The 12,673-nt window shown below is 38.5% G+C and overlaps 1 protein-coding gene across 1 annotated transcript in view; it reads right to left on the minus strand.

Moving 5' to 3' along the window:
* The window catches only part of LOC122794650 (galectin-2-like), a 368,840-nt gene extending 356,845 nt beyond the window's left edge, over positions 1-11,995 (minus strand). The window contains exon 1 of the mRNA XM_044063275.1: positions 11,910-11,995. The gene's annotated coding sequence lies outside the window, so the exon portion shown is untranslated. The remainder of the gene's footprint in view (positions 1-11,909) is intronic.
* Positions 11,996-12,673: the final 678 nt, after the last annotated feature.

Here is a 12,673-nt window from a genome sequence, read left to right on the forward strand (position 1 = left end):
ATACAACTGCAGAGGCCAGATAAGCCTTAGGTGTAGCAGAATGCTACCATGAAATTGAAATAAAAAGATACGCTCTGGCAGGAGAGCGAGCTATAAGGCAGAGTACAGAGATATACTCTAGCGTGAGAGCGAGCTGCAGGGCCGAGCACTCGAGGTACTAATTGAGCATGCTAAATAGAGGTTCAGTTAACTTTCTTTTATTTCTGGATCATGGAACAGATAATTATTATAACTCTGGACTTGAATTAAATGATATGCTCTAGCAGGAGAGCAAGCTGCAAGGCAGAGTACAATGATGCACTCTAGCAGGAGAGCGAGCTGCAAGGCAGAGTACCCCAGGTGCTAAATAAGCGCATTCAGTTACCTTTATTTTCTTTCTGCATCAGACAGCAGGAAAGTTGAGATGTACGCTGGGTGGTATGGGAGCAATACGTTATAAAAATAATCAAGTACGCCAGGATGAGAGCGCTATAAATGTAGTGTAAAAAAAATATCTACGCTTACAGCAAGGGAGTATAAATGTATTCTAAAAATACAGCACAAACTGTTTGCAAAAGTACTGCACTCTTGGTTGTAGAGCGATATTTAGTAAAGTATTCCCACATATGAATGCTAAGATAACTGGCTAATAACAGTCGCTTTGTGTAGGGCGGCATTTGAAAATGCACACAGCAACAACTGAGCTAGTCCACGTGGGAGGCACTTCTCGACCAGGTCGCTGCTAGGTACTCCTACCTCACTGATAATCAAAAGGACACAGATTAAAACAAACAGCTTAACAGCACATTGTAAACCTTGGCAGGAAAAACACTCTACAATCGCATAAATGGATTACTATTTGCCGATTGTTACCCAGAGATAAGCTACAGTAAAATCTAACTGAGCATAACTAGAAAGAGAACCTTATGGAGCTGGAATTAGCATCAAACCTACAAGTTAATATGATAGGCAATTAACATCAATATTCTGAACGATTAAAAGGTCAAAATTATATACTGTTAAAGTACTTACAATTTGATCCTATGATTTGGAGCCAGAGACGGGCAGCAGCCAGGGTGGGTAAAAGGATAATAAAGGATGGCGCCACAAATGGTCTTCCCTTAAATGCCTTTGGAGCAGGATGTGAGGTGGGAGGAGGAGGGGCAAAAAGGAGGGCCAGGGCAGGTAGATAAGGGAGGGGCAAAGATAGTCCGCAAACGTACCAGGAGAGGTAGGTTCCACAATATTGCTCATTAAAAAGTAACTCAGCAAGAGTGAGAAAAGGGGTTGAGTGTTAGGAGTGAGTGTAATAAAGCTACAGGGAGGGATAAGGGGGGATGTAGAGAAAAGTATGTAAGGAGGGCTAAGGGAGGCTTCACAGCAGCTAAAAAGTTTACAGAGACAATCAGAGAGGATGCGATGCCTGAAGCAGAGAAAGTGGTCACAGGTAAGTAGATGGTGGTAAGGAAGTTAACAGGAGCAAAGGATGGTGGAGTGGGGGAGCTAAAAGAGATAGAAAAATAGTATGAAGGAGGGAGAAGAGATGAGAAGGGGAGTGAGAGGACCCAGGAAGTTCAGCAACTAGGAAAGGGGGTGGAAAAAGTGATAGGAATCAGGAAAAGATGAAGTAGAGGAAGGGTTGTAAGCCAAGGCTGGATTAGAGTGCCACCTAGTGGGCAGGGAGCAGAATGCAACTATCCATAAAAGTGTTAAGATAGAGGTGATACAGAGAAATGGAGCCAGGGGGAAGGCAAAAACGTACCAGGGGAAGACAAATAGGTACAGGGACAGAGAGGAGTCTGGCTGCTGGCTTTCTGACTCAGTGGCTAGGGTTCATTCTAAGCTAGGTACAGTGTAAATAGTAGGAAAAAAAATAATCAACCTGTGACTAATTACAGAGGTATAGTATGATTATTACAGATCAATTTAATGTCTAGGACCAGGGTGCAACATACTTTCTTGATCTTTAAACAACAGGGAAAAATGACACCGCAGCAGCAGAAGTTGGAGACCAGTCTTTAGGATGGTTGAAGGTAGTTAGAAGGGGTCCTTAGTGACTAGGCAGGTCCTTACGTGCAGGATGGGAGCTAAAGAGTTCCTTGATCTTTAAACAACAGGGAAAAATGACACCGCAGCAGCAGAAGTTGGAGACCAGTCTTTAGGATGGTTGAAGGTAGTTAGAAGGGGTCCTTAGTGACTAGGGAGGTCCTTACGTGCAGGAAGGGAGCTAAAGAGCTAGGAAGATTACAAAGAATAAGGTTTAAATTAGGTGAGAAGTCATTGTAGCATGCTAGTAATACTGTTTAGACAAGTAGGGTACAGACACAGAAACGGAGTATTATACAATGTGTAAGGTTGCAAGGATCACATTCCTAAATTTGTGCTTCAAGATTGCTACTATCACATAGTCTAAGCATTCCTATAAAAGGCACAAGTACAATTTGAGAGAATGCACTTTAAAATCTCAAGCTAGACAGCAAGCAAAAGTAACATGCTAGGCCTAAATAGCCTATAGTATAACACAATTCAAGGTAGCTATAAATCACATAGCTTGCACATTCGAAATTGTGGAATATGCCCTCTTTAAATATCAAGCACTTTAAAATCTCAAGCTAGACAGCAAGCAAAAGTAACATGCTAAGCCTAAGTAGCCTATAGTATAACACAATTCAAGGTAGCTATAAATCACATAGCTTGCACATTCGAAATTGTGGAATATGCCCTCTTTAAATAGCAAGCAAAAATAGCAAGCAAAAATAACATACTATGCCTGTCTTTGTTAACAAGTCGCAGTTATAATTATTACAATTCAATTAAGAAATCAATCAAGTAGACACGTACATTAATGATGGATAAGTATTTGCATGAGGCAAGATAAGGTATTTCAAGAGGTCTGCACAAGTTTCATAATATATGTGAAGCTAGCAGCAACCAGGAAAGAGATTGAGCATGACTCCCACTAAGGTTATCCAATAAGAGCGCTTACTTAGCATCAGTTAACATATATAAATATCTTAAACTAATGGGGGAAAACATCGACGGGTGTTCAGCACACTTTGAAACCAGGAGACAGAAGTGGACACATTATCCAGTAATTGAAGCAGGTTGTGGGTCGCTCTGTAAGATATTGTATGCAGAGTCCAGTACAATACTAACTGCAGAAGCCAGATAAGCCTTAGGTGTAGCAGAACGCTATCATGAAATTGAAATAAAATGATACGCTGTAGCAGGTGAGCGAGCTACCGCTCTGTAAGATATTGTATGCAGAGCCCAGTACAATACTAACTGCAGAGGCCAGATAAGCCTTAGGTGTAGCAGAACGCAACCATGAAATTGAAATAAAAAGATATGCTCTGGCAGGAGAGCGAGCTACAAGGCAGAGTACAGAGATATACTCTAGCGTGAGAGCGAGCTGCAGGGCCGAGTACTCGAGGTACTAATTGAGCACGCTTAATAGAGGTTCAGTTAACTTTCTTTTATTTCTGGATCACGGAGCAGATAATTATTATAACTCTGGACTTGAATTAAATTATATGCTCCAGCAGGAGAGCAAGCTGCAAGGCAGAGTGCAATGATGCACTCTAGCAGGAGAGCGAGCTGCAAGGCAGAGTACCCCAGGTGCTAAATAAGCTCATTCAGTTACCTTTATTTTCTTTCTGCATCAGACAGCAGGAAAGTTGAGATGTACACTGGGTGGTATGGGAGCAATACGTTATAAAAATAATCAAGTACGCCAGGATGAGAGCGCTATAAGTGTAGTGTAAAAAAAAATATCTACGCTTACAGCAAGGGAGTATAAATGTATTCTAAAAATACAGCACAAACTGTTTGCAAAAGTACTGCACTCTTGGTTGTAGAGCGATATTTAGTTCAGTATTCCCACATATGAATGCTAAGATAACTGGCTAATAACAGTCACTTTGTGTAGGGCGGCATTTGAAAATGCACACAGCAACAATTGAGCTAGTCCACGTGGGAGGCACTTCTCGACCAGGTCGCTGCTAGGTACTCCTACCTCACTGATAATCAAAAGGACACAGATTAAAACAAACAGCTTAACAGCACATTGTAAACCTTGGCAGGAAAATCACTCTACAATCGCATAAATGGATTACTATTTGCCGATTGTTATCCAGAGATAAGCTACAGTAAAATCTAACTAAGCATAACTAGAAAGAGAACTTTACGGAGCTAGAATTAGCATCAAACCTACAAGTTAATATGATAGGCAATTAACATCAATATTCTGAACGATTAAAAGGTCAGAATGATATACTGTTAAAGTACTTACAATTTGATCCTATGATTTGGAGCCAGGGACACGCAGCAGCCAGGGTGGGTAAAAGGATAATAAAGGATGGCGCCACAAATGGTCTTCCCTTAAATGCCTTTGGAGCAGGATGTGAGGTGGGAGAAGGAGGGGCAAAAAGGATGGTCAAGGCAGGTAGATAAGGGAGGGGCAAAGATAGTCCGCAAAGGTACCAGGAGAGGTAGGTTCCACAATATTGCTCATTAAAAAGTAATTCAGCAAGAGTGAGAAAAGGGGTTGAGTGTTAGGAGTGAGTGTAATAAAGCTACAGGGAGGGATAAGGGGGGATGTAGAGAAAAGTATGTAAGGAGGACTAAGGGAGGCTTCACAGCAGCTAAAAAGTTTACAGAGACAATCAGAGAGGATGAGATGCCTGAAGCAGAGAAAGTGGTCACAGGTAAGTAGATGGTGGTAAGGAAGTTAACAGGAGCAATGGATGGTGGAGTGGGGGAGCTAAAAGAGAGAGAAAAATAGTATGAAGGAGGGAGAAGAGATGAGAAGGGGAGTGAGAGGACCCAGGAAGTTTAGCAACTAGGAAAGGGGGTGGAAAAAGTGATAGGAATCAGGAAAAGATGAAGTAGAGGAAGGGTTGTAAGCCAAGGCTGGATTAGAGTGCCACCTAGTGGGCAGGGAGCAGAATGCAACTATCCATAAAAGTGTTAAGATAGAGGTGATACAGAGAAATGGAGCCAGGGGGAAGGCAAAAGCTTACCAGGGGAAGACAAATAGGTGCAGGGACAGAGAGGAGTCTGGCTGCTGGCTTTCTGACTCAGTGGCTAGGGTTCATTCTAAGCTAGGTACAGTGTAAATAGTAGGAAAAAAAATAATCAACCTGTGACTAATTACAGAGGTATAGTATGATTATTACAGATCAATTTAATGTCTAGGACCAGGGTTGAACATACTTCCTTGATCTTTAAACAACAGGGAAAAATGACACCATAACAGCAGAAGTTGGAGACCAGTGACCAAATACTCTTGTCTGTCCACATACCTACTCTTGTCTGTCCACATACCTATCAAATCTGCTGGATGTTGTCTGTACCCATATTACGTTGCTAAGGTCTGGAACACCTTACCTGTATCCATGAGGTATTACACTCCCTCATATCCTTCAAAATCATTGAGAAAAACTTCCTACCCAAAAGCTGTATCTTTTCTTACTGAAAACTAGGATAAATTATATTCATAAATGTGAACAAATAACTATTCATACCTTATACCCCTTACTTTCTCTTCTTACCTTACCTCTATCAATTTTTGTCCCCCAGCTTTCTCTCTAAATATACCATAAGCCTGCTTCTCTCTCACTTCATATTACAATTCCATTTTGTACTATACTAACTTACCTTTAGTTTATCTATAAATTGGCCAAGATTTCTCTAAATATTAAATCACAATGTTTTTATATGATGTCTAATTTGGAATAATTATTTAAACTGTAGTTGTGTTTGTATTACTTTTAAAGACTGTAAAATTCTTGTTCTTAAAATGTTTTGTAATACTTTGGAACTTTTCTCCCTGGGATTCCACTGAAAATGTGCTCCTACCCAGTCATTAATCAAATGTCAATATGATATATGAAATTAATTATGTAATTTAGGTCTAAGTAGCTGGTATATGCAAGACAACGGGGGAATCACAGCTGGATTTTTTTATTTTGTTAGTTAGGGATTCAATATTTATTTTAGGCAATATTTATTTTCTTTATTTAAACATTAGTGTCTCATGGTTTTATGGCATCAAAAGCCCAAGATGAAAAAATTATAGCAAACTATAGTCCTGTTCTTTAACAAGGTTCAAAACAGGAAATAAGCAAACTGGTGTGTGTGTGTGTGTGTGTGTGTGTGTGTGTGTGTGTGTGTGTGTGTGTGTGTGTGTGTGTGTGTGTGTGTGAATCTTTGTGCATGTGTTTGAAAGAGAGGAAAAGAATGCTGGGCAGGATTGTGAAGGAGAGAGGAAGTTCCATATAGAAGTCCTAGAGTAAAACGTGTTAGGGGCTGGACCATGATTTGTTACTTGTCAATCAGGAAAATAACTAAAATAGGCTTGGTCAGATCACAATGTGGATTCAGATCATAGCATAGCTGGAGGATTTCATAACACATGCAAACAAGATTAATCCTATATATTTCAGGTTGGTGCAATGTACACATAGAGATTTTTTTTCTTTGTGATTTGTGTAAGATTTTTCACACATTAAGAACTGCACTCTTTTTGTTTGATGTAACTGCAACTATGAAATGTGGATTCCCATGTGGACTAAAATGAAAGCTGAAGTTAGTTTTTTTCCTAAATAAAAGTGTTAAAATCTCAAACAAGATACTTGGAGGCATCATATGAGGAATCATCTTCAACAACTGTTTCATTGCAAATTGAGAATTCCCTGGTTAATTTAAAGACATATAGACAGAAAGACTCAGTAAAAATATTTAATGCAGAGCAGTCATAGCTAGCATTATATAATGCAGTAAGATGTTGAGAATGTTACACTCTGAACTGGAAACTGATTGCTTTATTTTCACACCAATAAGAAAAAGTTGTGGTAGGCCTTTTAAATTCTTTAAGAATAGATGACACCACTGAAAAAAAAGATGGCTGTGAGGTATGAAACAGAGATTGCCAAAGCTGTTGAGTGGCTTAAGTGTTCAAATGCACAAATTCCTGTTGTCTAAGCAACTTGCTTTGAAGATGAAACGCTACTTAGTAAACCATTAATATAAATTTTAGAAGAGTAAACTATGATTGTCCTGACCAGCAGCAAGCTATTAGAATAAGATTTGCTTTTTCTCTTTTCACCTCTAGACATGATTACAGGGGTTGGAGGAAATTCATGACTGGATCCTGACTCTAAATCATAGAAAATGCAATAGCTATTATTACTTGAAAGTCAGGAAGCCTGGAGCAAGGCAGTGAAACTTTGTGATGTGAATAAGAAGTAAAGTGATCCACTCTTGGTTAATCTCCCTTTTCCATGTTATAAGTTCATCTATTCTGTTTCAATGTTTTAATCCAAAAGCTTTATTAGTAGTCTGACGCCTTAAAATTAGGATTGTAAACCTTGTCTCCTATCCACAAGTCTAACTGAGTTTGGAATGATGCAAAGTTTTTAGATAGGCTTATTTGCATGGAATGTTTTTTCCATATTCTGAGAATAGTCTGCGTGATGTATTTGGATTTCAATACTGTTCTGTTCAAATAATTTTTTAAATTTAAATTTGAATATTTGTGGATAAATTTGTTAGAACCTATCTCCATGTTTAACAGAGCCTTTTTTGTTTCATCTTTGTATGCTGATTAGGGTCACAATTGCTTTTCCGTCATGGAGCTTGTACATTTACATTTTTTAAACTGGATTAGTACTTCTGGTCAGAACCCATGTACAAAGAGGATCTAGCAAGAAGAGCTGCATGATGCAGTAGCAATGTAAGAAAGAGAGAAGAAACATTGCAAGAGAGAAGAAACATTACAACACAGTTCTGCATAAATATACATAATACACAAAAACACAAGTAAAAAACATTGGTAATGTATTTTCCATATTTAGTAAATGATCCAAAATTGCCACAGAGCATACATGCCTGGACAGTTTCACGGGGTCTGATGGATACTGGGATCTGTTTCAGGAAGCAGCAAAGAATACGTTTGGAGCTGTATTTCCCATACCTGTCCCTGGTCAATTATTGTTTAATGAGTTACTTTAAGACCTCTGCAAAAAATCTTGCAAAATACTTTTAGAGACGTGAATACATCAGTTGTTGCATAGGTGCTTGAAATTAACTATGGGCAGATGTAGTATTCCCTGGTAAGAGGACATTCCATTTCATTCCCCATTGTAACTGCAGTGACCATGTGAAAATGAAGATCGGCAGCAACTTTGACCAGTCTACTGTAGGCACTAGTTATCTTGTCACACCCATGCTTTTTATGACTTCCTGTAGCAACAGCTTAGTACAGAAGATTAGGAAGTAGAGAAGAATTGATGAAGGTGCTACTTGAGTGCCATTATGTATGATTTCATTTTGTAGAGGCAACTGAGTTTACAGATTGTTTCATTTACTATACATTGGATATGCTTTTTGAAGGAAAGACCACAGTAATACCCAAGTGTTTCCAGGAATCAGCAATTTCAATTTTACCAGATGTCCCCTTGACTTATAAATTACTACCACACAGTATATGGTGATCCTGGTCTTCCAAACACTGGCACCTTAATCTTCTTTTCAGTACGTATAAGTTAGCTATTAGAATGCCATTGATGAATGTTGTTAAAACTAATTGAAAATTCCTGAATACTTTTGTGTGCTTCAGCACAATAGATAAGTATGGAGACATCAGTGCATTGAATAAGCTGTATGTTGATACATTTTTAGTATAAACAAAAACAAAAGAGGGTAAGAAATAAAGCTTTGTGGAATACTGATGTAAACTCAGAACCTATCGAGCAGTGCATTGACAAGGCAGTAACTTGTCCTCTCTGTCCGATAGGTAACTTTTCAACCACATTAGAGTAAAAAAAACTGCAGCTTTCATCCAGAGGATGTTTTAGCATGATTAAATGCTTAATAGTTTCAAATGCCTTAGAATCTAGGAAAATAGCTGCAGTGTATACATGCCTTTGCCTAAGTTCAATGCAATACAGTTGAGTAATTTCTAGACCACAGAATGTATATTGTGCCTAATGTGGGTAGCAGCTAATTCACCATTATTATTAAGATGGACTGAGAACTGTTTACTTATGACTTTCTCAGATACCTTAGCCAACCCTAGAGCATAATAATGGGATGGTAATTTTCGACTTTTTGTGAATCCTCATTTTTGAAAATTGAGATTACTTTGAGATTACTTTGATATCATTCCATATGGTGGAAACATGTCATCATGTGAGGTTCTACTCATAAGTATGGCAACCGCTAGAGCAATATCATAAGCCACCATTTTAAGGAAGGCCAGAAGAAGTTATCCAGAGAAAGAGTCAGAACAGGCTCACTCTTAGTTGTTTGTGCACTACAGTAACATGCACTGGCTTGTTGAAGAACTAGATACCTGATACAGTGCACCATTGTGTTTAGTCATGGTTTGTGTTATGTTGCTAGTATTGGGAAAATATGACTTCAATTTATTGTCTGTAGCTGAGTGATAGTTAAGCCTGAGTGGGTCATCCATGAGGTGAGTGAGTTTTTCTATGCAATGGCTTTATTACTATTAACTGAGAGAAGGCTTACGTAGTCACTATTGACCACTGGCTGACTGGATGGCTACCAGTGAATACAAAAATCATTAGGCAAGCATAACGCACCTGCTGAATGTTTGGCATACCTGCTTATAGTGGGACATAATAGTTTGTGTGCCTTGTCTGTTATAATTTTAATATTGAATTGAGAAAACATACCTTTCCAGAAAGGTGTTTATGATAGAATGTTGCTCATTGAATACCCCTCCCACAATTACCAGTGTATCACCCATTCAAGGAGCAGCAGAAATGCAGGAGTCTCTGGATCTGAATATGGAGTAAAATTAGATTTATGTTTTGCATTGGATGCCTGGGAACCACCATCTGGAGTTGAAGATTTATTTTACATGTGGTAAAAAATTTCAAATTTGGGTATTATTTTACCACTGTTTACTTCACTAAACAACCATTATGTTGATCACAGTTCTCAAAGACACTAATTTTCAATGTCTTCAAGAAAATGCCAGAAAATCCTGAATTTGGACTCTACTGAGTATTGGTAAAATGTGACCTAATTCATGGAGATATTCATTTTAGCAAGGACAGAACACTCATTTACTATAAATTACATTTTTCTTATATTTACAACTTACCATACTGTCAGTTTGATTTAATGAGTATTCTGCACTTAGAATCCATATTAAGTTTGCATGCATAAATATATTTGCACTAAAACATGACAAGAACTCATGGCAGAGACTGGAAATTACACTTAGGAGTGATGGATAAAGTTTGAAGATTTCATCTCATAATGGAATTTCATTTTGTAAGAACCTTAAATCAGTATCCTCAACAATTATAGATAGTACAGGTCTCTGCTAAACAAAATCAGATAGGTGGAGGCCTTCAGAAAACATGTGACACTCACAAGTATGCTTGTAGGTAATTTTCTCTTGAGATATGATAAGTTCAGCACAGAAACAAGAAAATGCAAAATATCAGTTTAAAACTGAAGAGAAATTAAAGCAAAAAATATGTGTTCAATAGTGCTGATATCAAGGCCTTGGAAATGAATAATGAACTCACAAAGCAAAGCAGATTGGCTTGTTTATTTGACAGCAGAAGAAAAGAAGAGAGCACATAAAGCACCCCCTTTTATAACACGACTTTTCCTTAATGGCCTTGGCAAGTGGCTGCAGTGAAGTGCCCACTTGAAACTACTGCTCTCTTCCTTCAAGATGCACAAACTGGCATCAGCTGCTCACTCTCACCCTTACCCACACAGATCTTCAAGAATTCAAACCACAGTTTGAACTCATGGCATCTGAGTAATTGCCAGGGCTTTTTCCCCTTTGCCACAGAGCTGAAGGTTATAGCTGCGGTGGTACAGCAGTAACGTTGTTGCCTCATAGCAAGAGGTTCTCCTGTTCGATTCTCAGCTTCAGTGCCTTCTGCATAGAGTCTGCATGTTCTCCCCGCATACGAGTGGCCTCTAATAAACATGCGTGAATGGGCGTGCCTTTGCTGAAGGTTGGGCGTCGGGCTGGCAACTCGGCACCATAAAAATCTACTGCCAATCATTAGCGGACCGGAGTTCATCTTTGTCGTATTCTATCTCTCTAGTAACATTTTTACTTCTTTACACTGACTAGAGTCTAGCCATCTGCAAGTTATCCCAGCTGTGTATTTATTTATTTATTTATATGTGTGTGCGCATAGGTATGTGTATTGATGCATATTTAGTTATGTTGATTCATATCAATGCACTTAGCACAATAATAGACTTAATAGTGAATAACAAAAACAAAAGTTAAACAAGGACTTTAGTGACTCATACCCAAAGGACAAAGACTTTGCCTTAAAAAGTCAGTCCTTCCTCACTGCAGACAGTCCATTAATTTGTGGATCTGTTTCTTAGCTCAGATCTCCATTATCATAGACTGGCATATAAGTGTCACTGCACTAGCAGCCCTGCCTCAGTCTAAATGGTTCTTGCTTAGCAGTGTCTTTAAAATCTAATGCAACTGAATGCAAACTGCACACGGACAAAACAGGACAGCATCTAAAATTACTTGCAGTAATCAATAAACAATTTAATGATTACAGATATGAACTTTCTGTAGCATTTACTGACTTAAATCATGCACTAATTTGCTTTATTTAACAATATGTTCTTTTTAGTTTCCAATGTGCGAGCAATTCCTTCTAGAAAGATCAGAAGCAACTTGAAATAATACCCCCAGAAGCAAACAAACTAATCAGTGCAGAAACGTCATAACATTTCATGCAGCAACTACATGTATATTTCCAATGTACTGTTTTGTGATGAATAAAAATATGAAAAATGGAAGCTATGTAAAAGATTTTAAACTCTCATGTTTAGCTAAATAATCAAAAGTCTGTATGACTAAATCTTTGTGACTTTTCTGCAATTCAGTTTGTACTCACTGTTTTGTTTGCTTCTGGAGTAATTATTCAGTCAATTTTCCATTTAGCACCTTTCACAGTTTAGCTTTGGTTGGCCGTGGTAGTGCAGCCATTAGTGTTGTTGCCTCATAGCAAGATGTTCTCCGGTTTGATCCTCGGCTAGGGAGCCTTCTGTATTGAGTATTCATGTCCTCCCTGTGGTCGCATGGGTTTCTTCTGGGTGCTCCAGTTTCCTCCCACATTCCAAAGACATGCAGTAGGTGGATTGGACACTCTAAGTTGACCATAGGTGTGAGTGAGTGGTACGGATGAACTACCGCAGCAGGGCCAGCCACCCGGCAGTGTAAACCTTGGCTTGATATAATTGCCACTGTTGAAGTGACACTTCGATCCCATGTGAAAAATGGGTTGAGGATGGATCTTTTACAGTTTAGTACAAAGAATAACTGTTTCTCCTTGTTGTACTATTTCAGCAGCCATTTTACAAGATGTTAACTTTTTCCCTATATTTTAAGGCTGCTTCCAGGTAGTAGTCTGAGAAGCTGGCTTATTAACAATACAATATTGGATAGTTTTAAAAATGAAACTTCCTTGACAAAAAAAGTCATTAATAACAACATTTTTTTTGCCAGTTTCAATATAATAGGTGGCAAACCATCAGACAATTTCACCAAACTATATAAAAAAATGCAAAAATTCACAACTGTTACAGCAATTAGTAAGTTCCAGGTCCCATTCTCATAACTTTTCTCAGTCAACATAACACTGAAAAAAAACACAGGACT

Source organism: Protopterus annectens, chromosome 1.part0 (assembly GCF_019279795.1).
Source record: "Protopterus annectens isolate FY-2018-M chromosome 1.part0, PAN1.0, whole genome shotgun sequence".
Classification (NCBI taxonomy): domain Eukaryota; kingdom Metazoa; phylum Chordata; order Ceratodontiformes; family Protopteridae; genus Protopterus; species Protopterus annectens.